The sequence below is a fragment of the Carya illinoinensis genome, chromosome 14 (assembly GCF_018687715.1).
Source record: "Carya illinoinensis cultivar Pawnee chromosome 14, C.illinoinensisPawnee_v1, whole genome shotgun sequence".
Classification (NCBI taxonomy): domain Eukaryota; kingdom Viridiplantae; phylum Streptophyta; class Magnoliopsida; order Fagales; family Juglandaceae; genus Carya; species Carya illinoinensis.
In genome coordinates this window covers 1,152,561-1,174,442 of record NC_056765.1, presented here as the reverse complement: position 1 = coordinate 1,174,442, position 21,882 = coordinate 1,152,561, and the positions used below count along the sequence as shown (strand labels likewise).

Below are 21,882 nucleotides of genomic sequence, written 5' to 3'. Positions count from 1 at the left end.
TTATTTTTTACATCTAACCATTGTGTCCAAAGAAATTATTCAATGAGCAGTAACTTATTAAGCTTGCAAGAAGAAGCAGAGAGACACATACCTAGCTGATGCCAAAATTCAGGAGCAAATAAGCCAATATCACAGCTTCAAAGATGTACAAGCCTCGAGATTTGAGAATACAGAGCAAAGCATAAGCTTGCGGCCTAAGCTAGAGATATTCTCAAATGGTTTAGGGGCAATTTCTATGTAAATGCGAGGAATGAAGGAAGACAACAACAAGCGGCAGTAGAAATTTGCGGGGAGAGCAGAAGATGAACTTCAAAACCGTAAAAAGCAGTGACAATTTTTACACCAAGCGGCAAGTTTAATCCCATGCATAGATTTTCTTTTGCAATCGTGTCACCAAATCTGATTTTTTAAAGCTGTAGAAGCTGCAATCGTGTCATAAAATTAAGAAGGTGAAATCAGTACTATACCAAGCGGCAAGCGGTGGAATTGGTGAAAACAGGCAGAAAAGTTGTATGACACCTGCCTGCTTATTGGCACTTATTAATATAAGAAATATACGATAGCCTGAGTTTCATCCCAGTGGTGAAAGGCTGAAAGTTACCAAGCTTTATCAGGAATCAGCATAATTATTCCGTCAATTTCTAGAATCACACAGCAGTCAGCACTTCACGGCAAATCACCATAGCTCCACTGACTTCAACCAAACCCGATGAGGACCAGGTCTGTGCTATTTCTCGATTTTTGTTTCTTTTTCTTTTTTGAATTCTCAATCTGATCCTATGTTATAGATGTCAATACTATACAGTCCATCAAGTTGTAGTAGTTTAGATTATATATATAGGTAGGTTAGTCAAAGCTACTAAGTAGAGGGAGGCTAGATACGGCGCTGCGGTCTAAACATCAGGCGTAATTTTAGGGACTCTTCATACTCAAATTAGACTGTACATAACCATGTAAAGATGTTCTATATAAGGAGAATAAATCCTCAGAAAGAAGTATCGAATCCATTTAACATGGTATCAGAGCTTTCTTAATTTTTTTCCGATCTATTTCTTGTGTTTCGGTCTTTCTCTACAGACTTTCTTCTCGACTGGCTTCTTCTCAGCATTTCTCTACAGAAAGTGGTCTGTTCTTCTTGTGCACTTTCTTAGCCCTTTCTTCTCGTGCGGTTCATTACTATACCCATTAGGATCTTGAATCTAGACAAGCTGACACTGAAGCTCTTCGATTTTATTTTTTTTCCCTTCAATTTTTTTTTCTTTTCTTGGTTTCTCGGCTCCTCTGTTCTTGGTTTCTCGGCACATATATGAATTGGTGGCTGTCGGTGCTACCCCCCCTTGGTGGTGCTGGTCTCTTGCTGGCTTAGGTGTTCTCAGCACAGTGGTGTTCTTCTCGGCTTCTTGGTGTTAAATCTGGTCTGGCCTTCTATTTAATTTTCGGTCAAGTGTTCATCTTTCTGGTTTTGGTTTTCTCGGTTTCTCGGCACTTTCTTCTGGTCTGGCCTTCTGTTTCATTTTCAATCAAGTGTAACATTTCAGCTTCTATTTTTTTTTCAAACTTTTAGAAATTTCAGTCGGCAATTTTTTTTCTTCTAGTTGGTCACAATTGTTCTGGTTTCTCGGTCAGTTCTTCTTGGTCAATTCTTCTGGTCGGCAATTATTTTCTGGTTTCTCGGCATTTTTTTGTCATTCATTTTTTTTCTTGTCGAATTATTTTTTTGTGGGTTTGTCGTGGGCTATTTGTGGGCTGTTAATTATAGTTAAAAACTGTTGACTATAATTTTTTTTTACAATAGTCTATCTTTTATTTGCACTATTTTTAATTTTTTTTTAGCATGGACACCGCACCTATGTGTATCAAGTTTATGGGTAACAATTATTCTACGTGGGCATTTCAGTTTGAACTTTTTCTTAAGGGAAAATATCTTTGGGGTCATATTCATGGCACTGATTGTGCACCCAATCCTGATAAATCCAAGGATTGGGCTATACTTGATGCTGGAATTATGTCTTGGCTTCTTGGCTCAATTGAGCCACATGTTGTCACCCACTTACGGCTTCATCACACAGCTCAATTCATGTGGACTTACTTAAAGAAAGTATATCATCAAGATAATGTTGCTCGTCATTTTTAGTTAGAGCATACGATTGCCATGTTTTCACATGACAATCGTTCCATCCAAGATTATTATTCGGCGTTCCTGACTCTTTGGAACGAATATTCTGATTTGGTTACTACAGATGTTCCTATTGCCTCTCTTTCCGCTATTCAAAGTCTTCACGAGACTCGTCGTCGTGATCGGTTTCTTATGAAACTCCGCCCCGAGTATGAATCTGTTCGCTCTTCTCTGCTGAATCGCTCTCCTGTTCCTTCTCTTGATGTTTGTTTTGGTGAGTTACTTCATGAAGAACAAAGGCTTAGTACTCAAGCCTCTCTGGAACAATCTCATGGTAGTTCAGGGTTCCTTTCAATGGCTTATGTTGCTCAACGACGAGGACTGCCTGTACGTTCTAGCCCCTTACAGTGTTTCTGTTGCAAGGAATATGGGCATATTGGTACTAATTATTCTAAGAAATACTGTTCTTATTGTAAGAAGAAGGACCACATTATCAAAGAATGTCGTATACGCCCCCAAAATCGTCAGGTTCGAGCATTTCAGACTTCTAGAGCACATGGCTCTTCCTCCGGTGCTTCCTCTAATCTTGCACCTCTTGCAACAAATTATTGCACACCAGAAATGGTGCAACAGATGCTAATTTTGGCATTATCTGTAATAGGGTTTCAAGGTAAAAATACAACTAAACTCTGGTATGTAGACTCGGGTGCTTCTAATCACATGAAGAATACTCCTACCGCTTTGTGTCATGTTCGGCCCTATGCTGGTCAATCTGCCATTCAGACTGCCAATAGTAGTTCTTTGCCAATAGCTGCTATCGGAGATGCCTCTTCTCAATTTACTGATGTGTTTCTTGCTCCTCAACTTTCCACAAATCTTATTTCTGTTGGTTAATTAGTTGATAACAATTGTGCTGTTCATTTTTCTGGTGATAGTTGTGTTGTGCAAGACCAGATAACGGGGGAGCCGATAGCGAAGGGACCTAAAGTGGGACGTTTGTTTCCACTATGTTTACCTGTTCCAGTACTTTCTTCAGTTTCATCTATTAAGTCTTTTACTTGTCATAATGTTCCTGATCTAAGTATGATTTGGCATCATCGTTTAGGTTATCCCAATGCTCATATCTTATCTTATGTATTGCACTCAGTTTTTCTTGATAATGAAGAACATTCTTCTTTATCTCTTCAATGTGATTCTTGTAAACTTGGTAAAAGCAAAATTCTTCCATTTCCTTTGCATGCTAATAGAGCTTCTCACTGCTTTGATCTTATCCATAGTGATGTTTTAGGGATCTTCCCCGGTTAGTTCACATGAAAAATTTAAATATTATGTGACTTTCATTGATGATTATAGCAGATTCACTTGGGTTTATTTTCTTCGCTCTAAATCTGAAGTTTTTCGTACTTTCACTGAGTTTTTTGCATATATTGACAATCAATTCTCTACGACTATTAAGACATTACGCACAGATTCTGGTGATGAATATTTGTCTACTGAGTTTCAGGCATTCTTGGCTTTTAAAGGTATTATTCATCAACGTTCATGTCCTGCTACTCCTCAACAGAATGGAGTAGCCGAACGTAAAAATCGTCATCTTCTTGATGCGGTACGTACTCTCTTATTAGAATCCTCTATTCCATCTATGTTCTGGGTCGAGGCTCTGAAAACTGCTACTCACTTGATTAATCGTTTACCTTCCCAAGTCTTACACATGGAGTCTCCCTATTTCCGCTTATTTGCTAAATAATCTAGTTATGATAATCTTCGTATCTTTGGTTGTGTATGTTTTGTCCATTTACCTCCTCATGAGCGACATAAATTATCTGCTCAATCAGTTAGATGTGCGTTCTTGGGATATAATGTGTGTAAAAAAGGATTTGTTTGCTATGATCCTACTTCACATCGTACATGCATTTCTAGAAATGTTATTTTCTTTGAAAATCAACATTTCTTTCCTGTGTCCTCTATACCCTCTTCTTCTACTGTGGTCCTTCCTCCTTTTGAACAGCAGTTCTTAGATTTTCATCCAGTCAACTCTCGTTTTAAACCAGGTATTGTGTATATGAGACGCTCCCGCCCACAGTCTCTTCCGGTGGCTCAACCGATATCTGATCCTACCATGCTGCAGGACCAGTTAGTTGCAGCACCTTCAGAGCACTTGGTAAGTCGCTCTTCTCGAATGTTAGTACCTCCAGATAGGTATGGGTGGTTTGCTTCTGCTCTTACTACTGCATTATCTAATTTTGATATTCCCACATGCTACTCACATGCTGTCAAGCATGATTGTTGGTGACAAGCTATGCAGGAAGAAATTGCCGCTTTAGAGGCCAATCACACTTGGAACATTGAGCCATGTCCTTCCACCATTGTTCCTCTAGGTTGCAAGTGGGTTTATTCAGTCAAAGTTCAATCTGATGGAAGTTTGGATTGTTACAAAGCTCGGCTTGTTGCACTTGGGAATAATCAAGAATATGGTGTCAATTATGAAGAGACCTTTGCTCCTGTGGCTAAGATGACTACTGTTCGTACAATTCTAGCTCTTGTTGCTTCTAGTGATTGGCCACTACATCAGATGGATGTTAAGAATGCTTTCCTTCACGGAGATCTTAAAGAGTGTATTTATATGAAGCCACCCCCGAGATTGTTCACTTCTCCGACTTCACATGTATGTAAGCTTCATCGCTCTCTTTATGGTCTCAAATAAGCTCCGAGGGCCTGGTTTGATAAATTTCTCACAACTTTATTACAATTTTCATTCAAGCAGAGCAAGTATGATACTTCATTATTTCTTCGAAAATCAGACATGGGTATTGTTATTCTTTTAGTTTATGTTGATGATATTGTGATCACTGGTTCCGATTTTGTTTTACTTGACCACCTCAAGACTCATCTCTTAGAGTCCTTTTATATGAAAGATTTTGGATCTCTCACATATTTTCTTGGTCTTGAGGTGCATCGTAGTCTCTCTGGTATTTCACTCAATCAACATAAGTATGCTAGTGACTTGGTGGCTATAGCTGGCCTACAAGAGGCTACTTTTGTTGATACACCTATGGAACTAAATGTCAAGCTTCGCAAAGAGGAAGGTGACTTACTTGTTGATCCCAGTTTATATCGAAAGTTGGTGGGTAGCCTTGTTTATCTCACCATTACTAGACCAAACATTTCTTTTGCTGTACAGCAAGTCAGTCAATTTCTTCAGACTCCTCGTCATCTTCATTTGACTGCTGTTCATAGGATCATACGCTATGTTCAGGGCACTTCTGCCTATGGTTTATTCTTCCCGGCTAACAACTCTACTCGTCTTGTTGCTTATAGCGATGCTGATTGGGCTGGTTGTGCGGATACACGTCGCTCCATCACTGGTTGATGTGTGTTCCTAGGTAATGCATTGATCTCTTGGAAGAGTAAGAAGCAAGACAGAGTTTCTAAGTCATCCACGGAATTTGAATACCGGGCGATGTCTTTAACTTGTTCTGAAATTATTTGGCTTTGAGGTATGCTTGCTGAACTAGATTTTTCAGATAATACGAGTGCTATTCAGATCATAGCCAATCCTGTCTATTATGAGCGCACGAAGCATATTGAAGTCGATTGTCACTCTATCTGTGAAGCATTTGAAGCTCGTGTTATTACTCTTCCACATATTTCTACTGAACTACAAATTGCTGATATCTTTACCAATGCTCTCACTCGTCATCGACATTGCTTCCTAAGTAGCAAATTGTTGCTTGTTGATCTACGAGCATCAATTTCAGGGGGCTGTCAATACTATACAGTCCATCAAGTTGTAGTAGTTTAGATTATATATAGGTAGGCTAGTCAAAGCTACTAAGTAGAGGGAGGCTACATACGGCACTGCGGTCTAAACATCAGGCGTAATTTTAGGGACTCTTCCCACTCAAATTAGACTGTATATAGCCATGTAAAGATGTTCTATATAAGGAGAATAAATCCTCAGAAAGAAGTATCAAATCCATTTAACAATAGAATTAAATTCATTTTCATCATCAAGAATTAAATTCATTTTCATCATCAACTTTTGCTTTTCCTCTTTTCGATCAGGCTTAATAATTCGCTCGGGTATTGAATTTTATGTACGAAGCAAGAATAACAACTTCAAGCTTTTATTTATTTATTTAGTTTTTTCCTTTTTCTTTTTAATTTTACTTTTCGGACTCTCTCTCGCCAACCAAACAGAGAATTTGCGTTTCATGTCCTATTAATACTGAAGGAAACTCCCTTTCGTAAAATCAAGTAACTTCACATGGATTAGTGGTTTAACAGCGTAAATCAAGTTGTTTGGAAATTACATGATATCTGGTACTCGGAGAATATAACTAAACGCATGATTGAATAAATTACATTTGAATTTTGCAATGCACTTCCTCGTATATAACATGATTACTTTGCATGTTTCATACTTGATATTTCTTACTGTGTTTGAAAGGTTCTGGTTGAAGAGAGGTCTTCTGCAAGAATATTGACATTGAATAGACCTAAGCAATTGAACGCCCTTTCATTTCAAATGGTATGTGTTTTCTTTAATTATCCTTTAAATTGTATTACCAGGTTATTGCTTTAAAATGCCTATTTGTACTTTTAAGCCTCTAATACTTTTAGATGGATGAGAGAGAGAGAGAGAGAGAGAGAGAGAGAGAGAGAGAGAGAGAGAGAGAGAGAGAGAGAGAGAGAGAGAGAGAGAGAGAGAGAGAGAACATTTTACTTTGTGCTTTCATACATTTTACTTAGTTGGATATGGTGGTTTGCTATTTGTAGCCCCTTTTGGTGGATCAACCTTCATCAGTTTCTTTATCATTTTCTTTAAATGGATATGTCGCTTTCTTACACGTCTTTTATATTGACCACAACTGATACTGGGAAGTTTTGCACATTTTGTTCCTGTTATATAGTTTATATCATTACTATTCCCTGCCATGAATTCTGCTTTGTTGAAGATTATGCTATACATTCCTATTTCAAATACATGAATACATGCACATGTATTGGGTAGTGGAAATGAAGTAAATTGTAATACATTTTCCATACACATTAAATCTGGAGCTATAATTTTATTTTTCTACTTTTTTTTTTTTTAAATTTAGGTTTCTCGGTTGTTGGAACTTTTAATTGCCTATGAGGAGGATTCAAATGTCAAGTTGGTAATTGTGAAGGTACTCTTCTTCTGACATACAATCTACAAGTCTCATCTTTACATGATGGATGTCATTTTTCTGGAGCCGATCATGCGTTATATTGTATCATTGATTCATCTTTTCTTTAAGGGATCTTTGTTCTTTGTGAAAAAGCAGTGGTTCTACCCAACACTACACCTAGAGAGGGGGTGAATAGGTGTAATCCAATTTTTATGGCCTTTTGAAAATTAGACAAACAAGCAGTTAATAAATGAATCAAATAACACAAATAATCAACACATGATTTTGATCACGGAGTGGAAACTCATTTGAAGAACATATTAAAAATCTAAAACCAGTCCGGGTGTAAGACACCACCTCAAATCTACTATAGAAATTTTAGTTTGTTACAACCAATTTAGAGACACTCACAAAACCTTTGTAGTAGCTAAAATTGGCTTGCAACACCACGAGTGACCCACTCGATCTTTACATGCATGTAGTGTTGGAACTCCGACCTTCCTATAGCTTCCCACGAGAACCTCTCGATCTCTGCATCAAAGGCAGCTCCGGACTCTTCCGGCCAATAAATATGTCCACTTCAATGGAATCAAGTAAGAGTTAATTTTGAGTATGTTGTGGTGGAGAAGTGTTTATCCAAGAGAGAATCAATCAAATGGGAGAGAGGTTGCTCTAAAAAGTTCTTGGAGGCCCTTAGGGTTTTTGCTCTGATTCTCCACACTTAGAATAGAAGTTAAGCTGTTCTATTTATAGTTCCCATCAAATGAGGCGCTTCAAAACCCTACATTGTAAGAGATCTGGAACATTGGCTCGAGCGAAGGTCGAGCGCCACAATCTGCCTGAGTTCGCTCGAGCTCAGAGTCGAGCGAGTGTTTAGCGACACACTCTGCCTGGGTTCGCTCGAGCTCAGTGTCGAGCGAGGGTCGAGAGGTTGACTCTACCTGAGTTCGCTCGAACTCAGTATTGAGCGATGGTCGAGCGATGCAATCTGCCTAAGTTCTCTCAAGCTGCATGTCGAGCGAGGGTTGAGCGGTGCAATCTGCCTAAGTTCGCTCGAGCGCCCTATTGAGCGAGGGTCGAGCGAAGTCACGTGTTCTGACCAATAACGGGCACACTTCAAGCCTTTCCGCAACAACACTTGTTACAACACTATTTTACACAGGTTTTCACAAGAATATGCCAATACACTCATTTTTTCCTCAACAGTTTGGTTACGCAGTATTGCTCATGTATTGTTGTGATGATTGTTTGGTTATGCATTTCTTCCAATTCTTTCAATAATTATGTTGGAAAGTTCACCCCTAGTTGTTTCAGTTGGTTCAAAAATACAAGATCGACTTTTGTGGGTCAGGGAGTCTTGTTGTATACTTTTGTTAAAGAAAATTGATTGAGTCCTTTTGTCCTGTTCACAAACTTGTTTTAAAAAGTAACCTTCTTAAGGTTGTTAACTTGTAGGGATTAAAGATCTTAATATTCATCTAGTTGAGTTTAGCTTCTCGGTATAGGCAGGAAAGGTTGTTAATTTGCAGGATTTTTAAGGAAGTTTCTCATGCATATGGATAAGAATGGTATTTTAATTTGTTCAATGACTGCTTGTCATTAAGTTCAAATTTGAATGTGTGACTATTGTTTCAACCTTACAGAGAATGCTGGCTGTATGACTAACCTATCATCTGTGGTCTTACTTCTGTAGGGAAAGGGGAGAGCATTTTGTGCCGGTGGTGATGTTCCAGCTGTGGTTCGTGATTGTAGTAAAGGTATAGGTTCTCTTCATTGCTTAGTGTGCCACCCTGGCTGATCCTTAAGATCAGTAAGATTGATGACCTTCAACCTTGGATAAGGTTCAGCCTCAGTTGAGATGGAAGCATCTTCTTCTTCTAGCTTGAATATCTTGTGCCGTTCTTTTCCTTTTTATGGTCAAACTGGACTGAAGGGAGGAGGAATTCTTTAGAAGATGCTTTGGTTTATGCAAATGTCGAGAATTTATTTTTGTACAAATAAAGGACATTGACACAAAGCATATTATAATTGATCCTATATTTTTCCTTATTAGGTGACTGGAGATCAGGTGCAAATTATTTTCAGAAGGAATACCTCTTAAATTACATGGCAACCTATTGTAAACCCCAGGTGAGCCAGTTTGCCTGTGTAAATTTTACATATTGTGGCTTTAGAGTTGAGGTACTCTTGATCAAGTTAGTTTCTGGATCCATCATCTGCATGTTTATATCATATCTTACCTTTGCGTGTAAACAATGTTGAAGGTTTCAATTCTTAATGGAATTGTGATGGGAGTTGGAGCCGGTGCTTCAATTCACGGTAGATTCCGGGTTGCAACAGAGAATTCGGTATTTTTATCATCTTTATCTTTGGTTTAAAGTTGTATAGAATTCTACTTTAGCTTGTAGAGGTGAACATAGTTATGAATCACACATTTTCCCGAAACTTTAGATATTAATAATGTCTTTTTCATTGCCATAGCTCACTATTGATAATTGTCCGTTCTGAATGCTTGTAAGCTATATGTATAATTGCAAGTTCAATAGTTGCTAATGCATTAACGATACAAAAAGTTATCTGATAAAAGTTTCAGTTCATAAAATGTTCTTTTTATTAATATGGCTTTACTCTTAATGAGATTCCATTTCGTCTTCCTAGATAGGTGTTGATTCTTGTATACCTGTTTGTGTACTTGGGCTACGCCTATTTCATTAATACAATCGTTTACCAATAAAAAAAAATTTGATCTCTTTAAAAAAGAATTCATTTGGTTACTTTCAATAATCTCATTGCTTCCTTTCATCTTTTCGTAATTTCTTGAATTATTGCAGCAGAGTGTAAAAGTTTGAGGGGTTAGAGATTTGTAATATGTAAAAAATTTCAATTTGAACATCTGATGTTTATGTAATATATTTTCTTTTCATATTTGGATACTCTCCATTCTCTTGATGGAGGAGAAACATTTAGCTATATAATATTGCAGAGGCTTGATCAATCAATTTTCTATATATTTTGAGGATTATTGTTTTAGATTTAGCACCTTTTGTTTCTTTGGTTAACATGTATTCTGACAGTGCAATTGTTGCAGGTCTTTGCAATGCCTGAAACAGGTTTGGGAGTCTTCCCAGATGTAGGTGCCTCTTATTTCTTGTCCAGACTCCAAGGATTCTTTGGTATTGCCACTTATATCCTCAGTGGAAATACTTTTGATGAATAATTGAAATAAATACCAACTCTTATTCTTTAAAAAAGAAGGTGAAGTTCTATTTCATCAGTACTGCCGCAGGATTTTGCTGTAATATTTTCACAAAGTTATAGATTTTAATGCTGTTTTTGCCCGAATATTCATCATAGTGCCAAGTCTTTGGCAGGAGAATATGTGGGTCTTACCGGCGCTAGGTTGGATGGTGCTGAAATGCTTGTGTGTGGCCTTGCAACTCACTTTGTCCCTCAGTGGTAGTACATCATTCTAGTTTAATTAATTAAATTTTAGATAGATTGAAGTTCTTGCTTATCAAAAAAGGATATCTTGAAGTTATAATGAAGAGCATATACCACCTTGTTTTGTTGAGGAATAATGCTAATTACCAAAGTAACATGTATCAGCGTTGTTTTGTTGACATGTAATGACTTTATGTGCACATTTTGATTGATTGCAGTTTTTTCTCCGAAGACTTTACATGCACATTATGAAATACAATTTAATGCTTCTAAAATCAATTAGTTTATGGAAAAATTGTTCATGTTTGCTGCAGTGGATAATGACTGTTTCAACTTAGGGATATAATTAGAAGAGACCATACTCAGAAATCCTCTACAAATCATTATCTTGAAATGCTATACATGTGTAGTCCTCCCCTCTGTTTCTCTTCCTATAATTATTAAAGCTTTTTATCTTCTAAGTTGGAAAGTCATACAATTTAAATGCCTTCTTATCTTTTTTCTTTTAATTATTGGACAGAGATTGTCTCTGTTGGAAGAGGCTCTGCACAAGTTAGATTCAAGTGATCCAGCCATTGTTTCTGCAACCATTGACAAATACTCACAGCAACCTTATTTGAAAGAGCAAAGTGCATATCACAGGTTGTTTGGCATTTTTGTTCATATTAAATGGTTTTTTCAATTGTTATATGCTACTCTATCCCATGTATGCCAACGATTTTTAATAAATAATCCCCCTCATCCATCTTATGCTTTAATCATTTTTTTAAATCAGCAATTATCTCTATTCATGTCTTTGTATGCATGTCTATGCAGTTTTATGCTAGAACTCCTGCCATTGTGAAACTTATGTAAATCCCCCTATATACTTGCCGTTCGAAAGTGTTTTGGTGTGATCGGCAAAATGTGAGTTACTTTGGGATGAATACACAATGCATATTACCCTTTTGGAGAAAGAATTGTCCAATGCTTTCTTGAAATGCAACCAATAGCATAAGTAATGGAGTTTATTATCCCTGGACATTGACCGGTGGTGAAGGTCGCCTCTGATAGAGCTTAAATAAAGAAACAAAAATTATAATAAATAGTTTAATAAGGACTATAGAATATCTTTGGAACTCGAAAAAGGACACTATAAAAGTCACAGAGTTGCCGTCTCAGGTCTTAAACATATAATTTGCAATGCCTCAGACGAAAAAAGTTCTATTGATATGACCTGCTGCAGTGTTGCTTGTATCATCTTAGTATATGGTGATTATCATTTCTATGCGGACAAAGGAAAGATTAATTGCAGGAAATCTTTATTAGAACCATATTTGTTTCAAAAACTAATATTTAATTTTCTGAAACGAGGCTGCCTATTGTGTTGCCATCCAAGATCCTTGAATTCTTAAATCCTTTGTCTTGATCGTGGTTGCATTGGAAACAAATTGGATCTAATTGATAGGTGCTTTTCTCTAAGAACAGTCGAAGATATTTTATCTGCCCTTGTAAGTTTATGATATAGATATTTGTTTTTGGCGCTGAGACTGAATTTGATGTACCATTTGTTATTTTAGAAAGTTTGTCAGTGCTTTAAATTGTATTCATTTTGGTTTCACACGTAAAACGAGAAAGCTTTTACCACTTAACACGATCTTATGCTTGCTGTTGTAGGAGAGAGAGGCATTGAATAAGAATGATGATTGGATATCTACGACAATTAAGTCACTGAAGCAAGCATCTCCAACGAGCCTGAAGGTTTCTCTGAGATCACTAAGGAAGCAGAAAGACTTAGTAACCCCATGTTACTAAAACTGGTGGTAAAGACTTTGATTGCGTTAATGATATTTGTTGTGAAATACCCCACACTAGTATATTCTTATCCCCCTGACCGGTTATCTTCATTAATCATAATGTTGTTAGCATCTGGTAAAAGTGTTCAATGATGTGAAGGTTTTGGTGATCTCACATTTGTACAAGGATTCATTACTCATTTGACGTGTAAGGAGTTTTTTGGTTAGGCTCTGTCATGATCAAAATACTTGGAGAAAGCGTCCAGGAATCTTTGGAGAATCCAAGTTGGATCCCCTGAAACATAAAGGGGTCATTTTTTATTTTTTATTTTTGATGAAAAGGAAAAGACTGACCTCCATTGTACAGAAAAAAAAGCAAAGTTTTAAAATTCGTTCCGTTCCGGCCGGAATGGCCGGAATTTTTCGTGCCGGAACAGTGACCGGAATGGGATAGGTATCTGTTCCGTTCCGGGTCAAATTCCGGCCATTCCGGTCAAATTCCGGCCGTTCCGGTCAATTCCGGCCGGAATTCCGGTATTCCGGCCGGAATAGTAATTCCGGTCCGGAAAAAAAAAAAAAAAAAAAAAAAAAAAAACTTTTAAATAAGTTAAAAAATAATGAATAAAATTGTACATTAAGAATTCAAATACCCCTTTCCGTGCATTAGAAGTATTGTTACTTTTAATAATTTTTCTATTCTTTAATTTTTTTCCTTTATTTTTGTGTCTTAATTCAAGTTTGTGAATTTTTTCAATATATATTCATTTTATAAATCTTTAATTCTTCTATATATATACACATATATATATCACACACTTACATATATGTATTTATTTTATTAATTGTTAGTTTATATATACATATAAATATTTATATATAATATATAATTAATCCCGAAACGGTACACCGAAACGTACCGGTACCGAAATATTCCGTTCCAGTGGCTCAACCGGAATGGTCTCCGGAACGGATTTCAAAACTTTGAAAAAAAGTCATCACTTTGTGCATGAAACCCTCTGTTGTAGTTTTACCACCATAAATGAAATATGAAACCCTCTGAATCTAGATAAATATACAGCCCTGTCAAACATAGCCAAGGGAACACTAGATCATAGTGGGGGAAAATGCATCTGTTGCATGCCCATACCATCCAAGCTAAGAAATTAAATTCACGTAACACCTTTGTTAATAATACAAAACAAAGTAATCATCTGATGTTGTCTAGATCATGTTAAATTGTTTTCATTAAAACTTTGTTTTCTTTTTGCAAATAGATTAGACAAGGAAGGCTCCAGGGTGTTGGTCAATGCCTTGTTCGCGAGTATAGAATGGTTTGTCATATCTGAAAAAGCAGTGGTTCTACACAACACTACACCTAGAGGGGGGGTGAATAGGTGTAATCTAATTTTTATGGCCTTTTGAAAATTAATCAAACAAGCAGATAATAAATGAAACAAATAACACAAATAATCAACACATGATTTTGTTCACGGAGTGGAAACTCATTTGAAGAACCTCTTCAAAATCTAAAACCACTCCGGGTGTAAGACACCACCTCAAATCCACTATAGAAACTTTAGTTTGTTACAACCAATTTAGAACACTCACAAAACCTTTGTAGTAGCTAAACTTGGCTTGCAACACCACGAGTGACCCACTCGATCTCTACACGCATGTAGTGTCGGAACTCCGACCTTCCTATAGCTTCCCACGAGAACCTCTCGATCTCTGCATCAACGGCAGCTCCGGACTCTTTCGGCCAACAGCAATGTCCACTTCAATGGACTCAAATAAGAGTTGATTTTGAATGTGTTATGATGGAGTAATATTTTTCCAAGAGAGAATCAACCAAATGGGGGAGAGGTTGCTCTAAGAAGTTCTTGGAGGCCCTTAGGGTTTTTGCTCTGATTCTCCACACATAGAACAGAAGCTAACATGTTCTATTTATAGTTCCCATCAAATGAGGCGTTCAAAACCCTACATTGTAAGTGATCTGGAACATTGGCTCGAGCGAAGGGTCGAGCGAAGGTCGAGCGCCGAAATCTACCTGAGTTCGCTCGAGCGCCATGTCGAGCGAGTATCGAGCGGTCGACTCTGCCTGAGTTCGCTCGAGCTCAGTGTCGAGCGAGGGTCGAGCGACACACTCTGCCTGGGTTCGCTTGAGCTCAGTGTCGAGCGAGGGTCGAGCGGTTGAATCTGCCTGAGTTCGCTCGAGCCGTATGTCGAGCGAGGGTCGAGCGGTTGAATCTACGATTTCGCTCGAGCGCTCTGTCGAGCGAGGGTCGAGCGAAGTCGCTTCTTTTGACCAATAATGAGCACACTTCAAGCCCACTTCAATCCTTCCGCAACAACACTTGTTACAACACCATTTTCCACAGGTTTTCACAAGAATATGCCAACACGCTCATTTTTCCCTCAACAATCTCCCCCTTTGGCATTTCTGTGACAAAACCTCTAACCTATACATATGATCTAATCCTAGCACACCCAATTAGATCCATATTCTTGAACATGTTGAAAAATTTCTGCACATGCTTAGCAAACGGTTAAACATACCCATTCACATATGCACAAAAACATATTTGCTATTCTCAAATCATAATTCATGTCAAGTACAGGTTTTAGAAGAGAAATATTTCATTAAACAACAAATCATAGATTGAGTTCAAGAAACATTAGTCAAACAATCAGCAGCTAACAAGAGATATAAATCAACAGATATAACCAAAAGCTGCTGTTCCCCCAAAACAAAAAAAATTAGTACAAGTAACACTCCCCCTGAGTTAATACTGTACTACTCCCCCTCAACAAAGTATATCTCCCCCTCAACAATCAATCTCCCCCTTTTTGTCACAAGAGGCCAAGGGTCTCAATCATCACCATCGGTATCCTCATCATCCTCATTGAGCTGACGCAACAATGCCAACTAACAATGCAAGACTCGGTGCATGCCCGATGTCACTCCTCATTTTTCAAAACAATAACAAATGCCTAGGTCAAAGTGTGCCATATGCATGCTAATGCCTACTCATGTGAAAGACCAACATGCATGCTAATGCCAACCACATTCATGACACATATGCAATGACAACTCAAGCCATTTACAAGCTAATGCCAACCCATGTGCATGACTCATGTTAAACGATGCCAAACCTCATGCATGACCCATGTGCAAACCAATGCCAATTCTAAACCAAAACACCTTCAAAACATAATGCAATCCTAGTTAAACGATGTCTCAAACCTAGGATAGACATGAAATAGATATGGAAGCAATGCTATGCCAATGCATGATGAAAAACCAAAAACACACTTCATTGAGACATTTTATCGAACACTTGGAGTGCATCCAAGTGAGAAACTCGGGTATAGACCCATGGGAGTTTCAAAAACCTCCTAAATACAACCAATCCCAACAATGGCTATACAATAGCCTCAATAAAACAAGATAAAAGAAAAACAATCGAAGAAAGACTCTCAAACACCCAATCCGAAACCCAAATGCATAACAACACACGGAAAACCCTAAAATAAAAACATCAAATCACGAAAATACAAGAGAGAAAAGGATTTACCTTGGTTTGAGGATGATTTCGGGAGGAAAACACTTGTTTAAACGAAGAAATTTGAGAAAAGGAGGAAGAAAATCGCACGGGAGGGAGAAAGAGGCCACTGTGCTCGAGCGGCTCGAGCGGCGCTGGGTTTTTATACCAGGCGTTCGCTCGAGCGAACTTAAAACCCTCGAGCGGCTGTCGAGCGGTCGTCGCTCGAGCGGGGTCGAGCGAGGGTCGAGCGAGACCTTCAGAAAAACACATTTTGCCCAGTTTTGAAGCACATAACACTCACATGACTTGGACAAATATTGGGAATGTCAATTTTCACACCAAGAGTACTTATCTAATGTAGAGAAGCATCATATTCCCATAAAACACGCAATTTAAAACAAAGTATCACAAGTAATATAGACGTGCGTGTTTAAAGCGGTCCTTGCTCAATCAAGAAATTTCAACCGTAAGGCGTGAGTGGGGCTAGGCTGAACATGAAACCATAGGTGCTTGGGAAGCTCATTCAAGACACAGAAAGTCAAACCTAATGCTGCTAGGACCTAAATCTTTCTGTTTAAATACTTGTCTCAGTATGTTCAAGAAAACAGAAAACTTATTCTGTTTTTCACCCTCCTTTTTCTTTTCCCCTTTTTTTTTTTTTTTTTTATTTTATTTCAACTTCACTTTTTCTTTTCCTTTTGAGATACATATTTTTGCACAAATGAACCATGATGAGGTCATCTAGCCCGTGGTCAATTCTGTATGAAGATAGAGCTTCCTACCACTTTTGATTGCCTCCCCAATAAACTCACAAGTGGTGAAATGTCAATTGACCGAGTTTGGAGTGAAGTGTGTGATGCCAGTCACAGATTACACGAGATACTCATGTTCCAAATCTTTGTAAAATATAGAAATATGATACAAATCTCAAAAGACACATGCACTTAGATTTTAGAATTAACAACCCCACTATCATATAGCCCAATCATGAAGTGCATGTAGGGGCAGCAAACAACGATAAATAAACTAGACAACAACAAACAAGAAAAATAAACAACAACAAAATAAAACAAAAATGCATGTAATGTATGTAATGCATGCCTGTCAGTCTACAGCACCAAAACCATGTGTGGCTCGCGTCTTTCCCTTTTGGATGATCCACCTTGGTATCCATTTCTTTGAGAAAGGCTTTTCAATTTTCTTGGTGTGCCTCTTAAGCTCAAAACAGTTTGGTCGGATGTGACCAATCTTACCACAATGATGACACACGGGGCTTGCTTTGTGAGGTCTTTGTCTCAAGAAGGTTGAGACATTCTTAGAGTCATTCATGTAATTCTTACCCCTTCCAGAAGGATAAGCAGTTCTACTATTAACAAATGCAGGAGCATGCACAAAATGACTCATTAATTTAAAACAGTTTGGTCTAATATGGCCTAGCTTCCCACAATGATGACATATGGGGCTCATGTTGCGAGCTCCTTGTCTTTTGGGAGGAGGAACAGACTTTTGCACTTGCACAGGCTTCTTGCCCTTTTCAGATGGATGAGCCTTCTTTTTCTCAGTCATTTCAGGAACAAACACTGTGGTTCTCACATTTTTACCGAAAGCTTTTGAGCTTGAAGGAGCATCAGGATTCTCTTCAAAATAGCCTAAACCACTTTTATCACTAGATGACTTTCCTAAACCTAGGATTTTGTCAAGCTGGTTTGTCCCAATGGAGAATTTTTGCAACTTAGTATTTAACAAAGTTAGCTCATTTTCATGAGTTGTCACTTTATCTTCCAAAGTCACATTTCTCTTTTGCAACTCATCTGTTAGACCAATGGCTTCTCTCAGTTTGCTCTGAAGCCCTTCATTTTCTCTTTTGCATAAATCTATTTCCTCAATATGTGCTTTATTGAGTTTCCTCAATTTCACACATTCCTTGTACAACTTCTCATAGATTTCCTGCAAGTCATCTTCATCCCCGGATTCATTTTCAGAAACACTCTCAATTTCAACCACAGATTCACTGTTATGACTTTTTCCTGCAACAGAGGAAGTGAAAGCCATGTAGTTGAAATTTTTCTTCCTGGGAGAACTCTCTTGTGAGTCACTTGACTCAGACTCACTATCAGTCAAGGAAGCAGCATTCGCTTTCTCTTTGGCCCTTTTGTAATTTGCACACTCAAGTCGAATGTGACCAAAACCATGACATTCATGGCACTGAATATTGTCATTGACAGCTCTAGTTTCTCTCTTATACCTCCCTTCTCGGTTTTCTGAACTAGAACCTCCATTGATACCCTTGAACCTTCTCTTTTCTTGTCTTGGGTTTTTCTGGGCAAACATCTTCCTGAATTTTTTAGCATAAAATGCTATCTCCTTGTCACTCATGGCAAGTTCGTCAGAAGATTCACCAGACTCTTCTCTAATAGCTTTGAGGGCTATGGACTTGTTTTTCTTATCCATAGGAAGAGTATGTTCATAGGTTTGTAAGGAACCCACCAACTCTTCAACTCTCATGTTGTCCAAGTCTTTGCTTTCTTCTATAGCAGTGACTTTGGGACGAAACCTCTCAGGAAGAGATCTAAGGACTTTTCTCACAATTCTGTCCTCAGGAATTCTATCCCCTAAATTAAAACGAGAATTGACAATATCATTAAGTTTGCTATAGAAGACATCAAAAGTTTCATCATCCTTCATCCTAAGTTCTTCAAAGTTGGTGGTCAGCATTTGAAGTTTAGAATTTTTTACAGCCTTGGTACCTTCATGGGTAACCTCAAGAATGTCCCATGCCTCTTTGCAATTTTCACACATGGAGATTCTTTTGAACTCCTCCTGGGACACGGCCATGAATATCGCATTTAGGCCTTTGCTATTCCAACTACACTCGTTGACTTCATCCCTAGAGTAATTTTCCACACCCTTGGGGGTTTCGACTCCCTCAATGAATACAACCGGTTGTTTCCATCCCTTTGTTACAGAGGTCCACACTCGTTCATCCACAGACTTAAGGAAAGCTCTCATTCGAACCTTCCAATACGCATAGTTACTTCCATCAAAAAATGGTGGAGATGTGAGTGATTGAGACCTATCCATATAAACCACTACAGCAGGATCACACTCAGGAACTAAATCCTAGCGGAGTGAACCCGCTCTGATACCAATTGAAAAAGCAGTGGTTCTACACAACACTACACCTAGAGGGGGGGTGAATAGGTGTAATCTAATTTTTATGGCCTTTTGAAAATTAATCAAACAAGCAGATAATAAATGAAACAAATAACACAAATAATCAACACATGATTTTGTTCACGGAGTGGAAACTCATTTGAAGAACCTCTTCAAAATCTAAAACCACTCCGGGTGTAAGACACCACCTCAAATCCACTATAGAAACTTTAGTTTGTTACAACCAATTTAGAACACTCACAAAACCTTTGTAGTAGCTAAACTTGGCTTGCAACACCACGAGTGACCCACTCGATCTCTACACGCATGTAGTGTCGGAACTCCGACCTTCCTATAGCTTCCCACGAGAACCTCTCGATCTCTGCATCAACGGCAGCTCCGGACTCTTCCGGCCAACAGCAATGTCCACTTCAATGGACTCAAATAAGAGTTGATTTTGAATGTGTTATGATGGAGTAATATTTTTCCAAGAGAGAATCAACCAAATGGGGGAGAGGTTGCTCTAAGAAGTTCTTGGAGGCCCTTAGGGTTTTTGCTCTGATTCTCCACACATAGAACAGAAGCTAACATGTTCTATTTATAGTTCCCATCAAATGAGGCGTTCAAAACCCTACATTGTAAGTGATCTGGAACATTGGCTCGAGCGAAGGGTCGAGCGAAGGTCGAGCGCCGAAATCTACCTGAGTTCGCTCGAGCGCCATGTCGAGCGAGTATCGAGCGGTCGACTCTGCCTGAGTTCGCTCGAGCTCAGTGTCGAGCGAGGGTCGAGCGACACACTCTGCCTGGGTTCGCTTGAGCTCAGTGTCGAGCGAGGGTCGAGCGGTTGAATCTGCCTGAGTTCGCTCGAGCCGTATGTCGAGCGAGGGTCGAGCGGTTGAATCTGCGATTTCGCTCGAGCGCTCTGTCGAGCGAGGGTCGAGCGAAGTCGCTTCTTTTGACCAATAATGAGCACACTTCAAGCCCACTTCAATCCTTCCGCAACAACACTTGTTACAACACCATTTTCCACAGGTTTTCACAAGAATATGCCAACACGCTCATTTTTCCCTCAACAATATCCTTAGGGGGAAAGTCAGCCGGGATTTCATTGAGGTTATTTGCTAATTAAAGTATTTTTTTCAGCTCCTAGTTTCTTCTTTTGTGGACGATTTTAACACCTCTCCTTCTAATATAGGGCTATAGAGCTATACTGTTGGACAAGGACAAGAACCCAAAGGTAAAATGAGAATTGTTTCTGTATCTTTGCATTTCGATTATCCTGTGATGTTCATAAATCTTGATTTATTTGGCTAATTCCATTTCTGGTTTCCTTATTTTTGGTTTTCCATTCAGTGGGAGCCCTCTAAGTTGGAGCTTGTTAGTGAGGATATGGTCGACTCATTCTTCTCTATGTTGGATGGTGAAGATTGGGAAGATTTGAAGTTCCCTGCAAGGTCCAATTTGCCTGTATCTGCCACTGCTAAGCTTTAATGCATCAAGATTGAAAAAAGGCACTACAAGACATTAGGCCTTTTGTAGTGCACAAAATTGTCGCAAAAATCTCCTAAAATCGTTGTATTTAGTCATTTCCACCAATTGCAAACTTGCTGCATGCTCACCTCTATTAACCCGCCGCTTTTGATCATTTCCACAATAGAATAAAAATCGTTGATAAAAACCACTATTTCTAGCGATTTTTTTCCGTTGCAAATGTTCAAAAAATCATTGCAACTGGTCTTTTCCATTTAAAGATAAATCGTTAGAAATGATCAATTATAGCAATTTAAATCATCTCAAAAGTTATAAAAATTGTTGCAATTAATTCTGCTTATTTGCAACGAATGTAGAAGTATTGTTGCAAAAAAATATTTGCAGCGTTATAATTGCGCTACAAATACCCTAGAAATCGCCGTAATTACTTATGCTTATTTCTAACGCATGGAGAATTATCATTGCAAAAAAGCATTTGCAGCGTATTTCAAATAAATGCAATTTCAAAAATCATTGCAAATATTTCAAAAATCGTGCAAATGGTTAATCCATTTAAAGAAAAAATCGTTGAAACTGATTAATTTCAGCAATTTACATCGTCGCAAATATACAAAACAATTACTGCAATTGATTCTTTCTTATTTCCAACAAATGTTGATAATCGTTGCAAAAAAGTTTTTGCTGTGTAATTGTAACGTTGCAAATATCTAGAAAATCGCTGCAAATGATCGAAATGCTGTAAATGGTCCGCTTCATTTAAAGATAAATCATTGCAAATATTTAATTGCAGCAATTTATATTGTCGAAAAAAGTGTATAAATTGCTGCAAATGCTATAAGCCAGCTGAACTATTTTTAATGATGGAGAATTTCGTTGTAAAAAGATTTTTGCTGGTTTTTTTTTTCTTCCCTTGCTTCAGCCAAAGACGTTGCTTATATATTTTTTGGTGTCATTTTCATTATATTTTTGCTTAAATGTAAAATATTAGATTTATCTTATTAATACTTATTTTTATCCTATTTCATGTTAGTCACTAAATAATTAATTAATCAATTTAATGACTACCCTAAAATAATAAATTAACTTTGTTTTAATACCTTAAACTTCACCTGATTAAGTCATTAAAATAAGATTATTTCATCATTCAATGTGGAACACTTTTTAGTCGTAATCTAATATAATAATTTCCAATCATTTTTCACCTA

The 21,882-nt window shown here is 38.0% G+C and overlaps 1 pseudogene; it reads left to right on the top strand.

Annotated features, from left to right (window-relative positions):
- Positions 1-526: 526 nt before the first annotated feature.
- On the top strand, positions 527-20,782 carry LOC122294632 (annotated as a pseudogene).
- Positions 20,783-21,882: the final 1,100 nt, after the last annotated feature.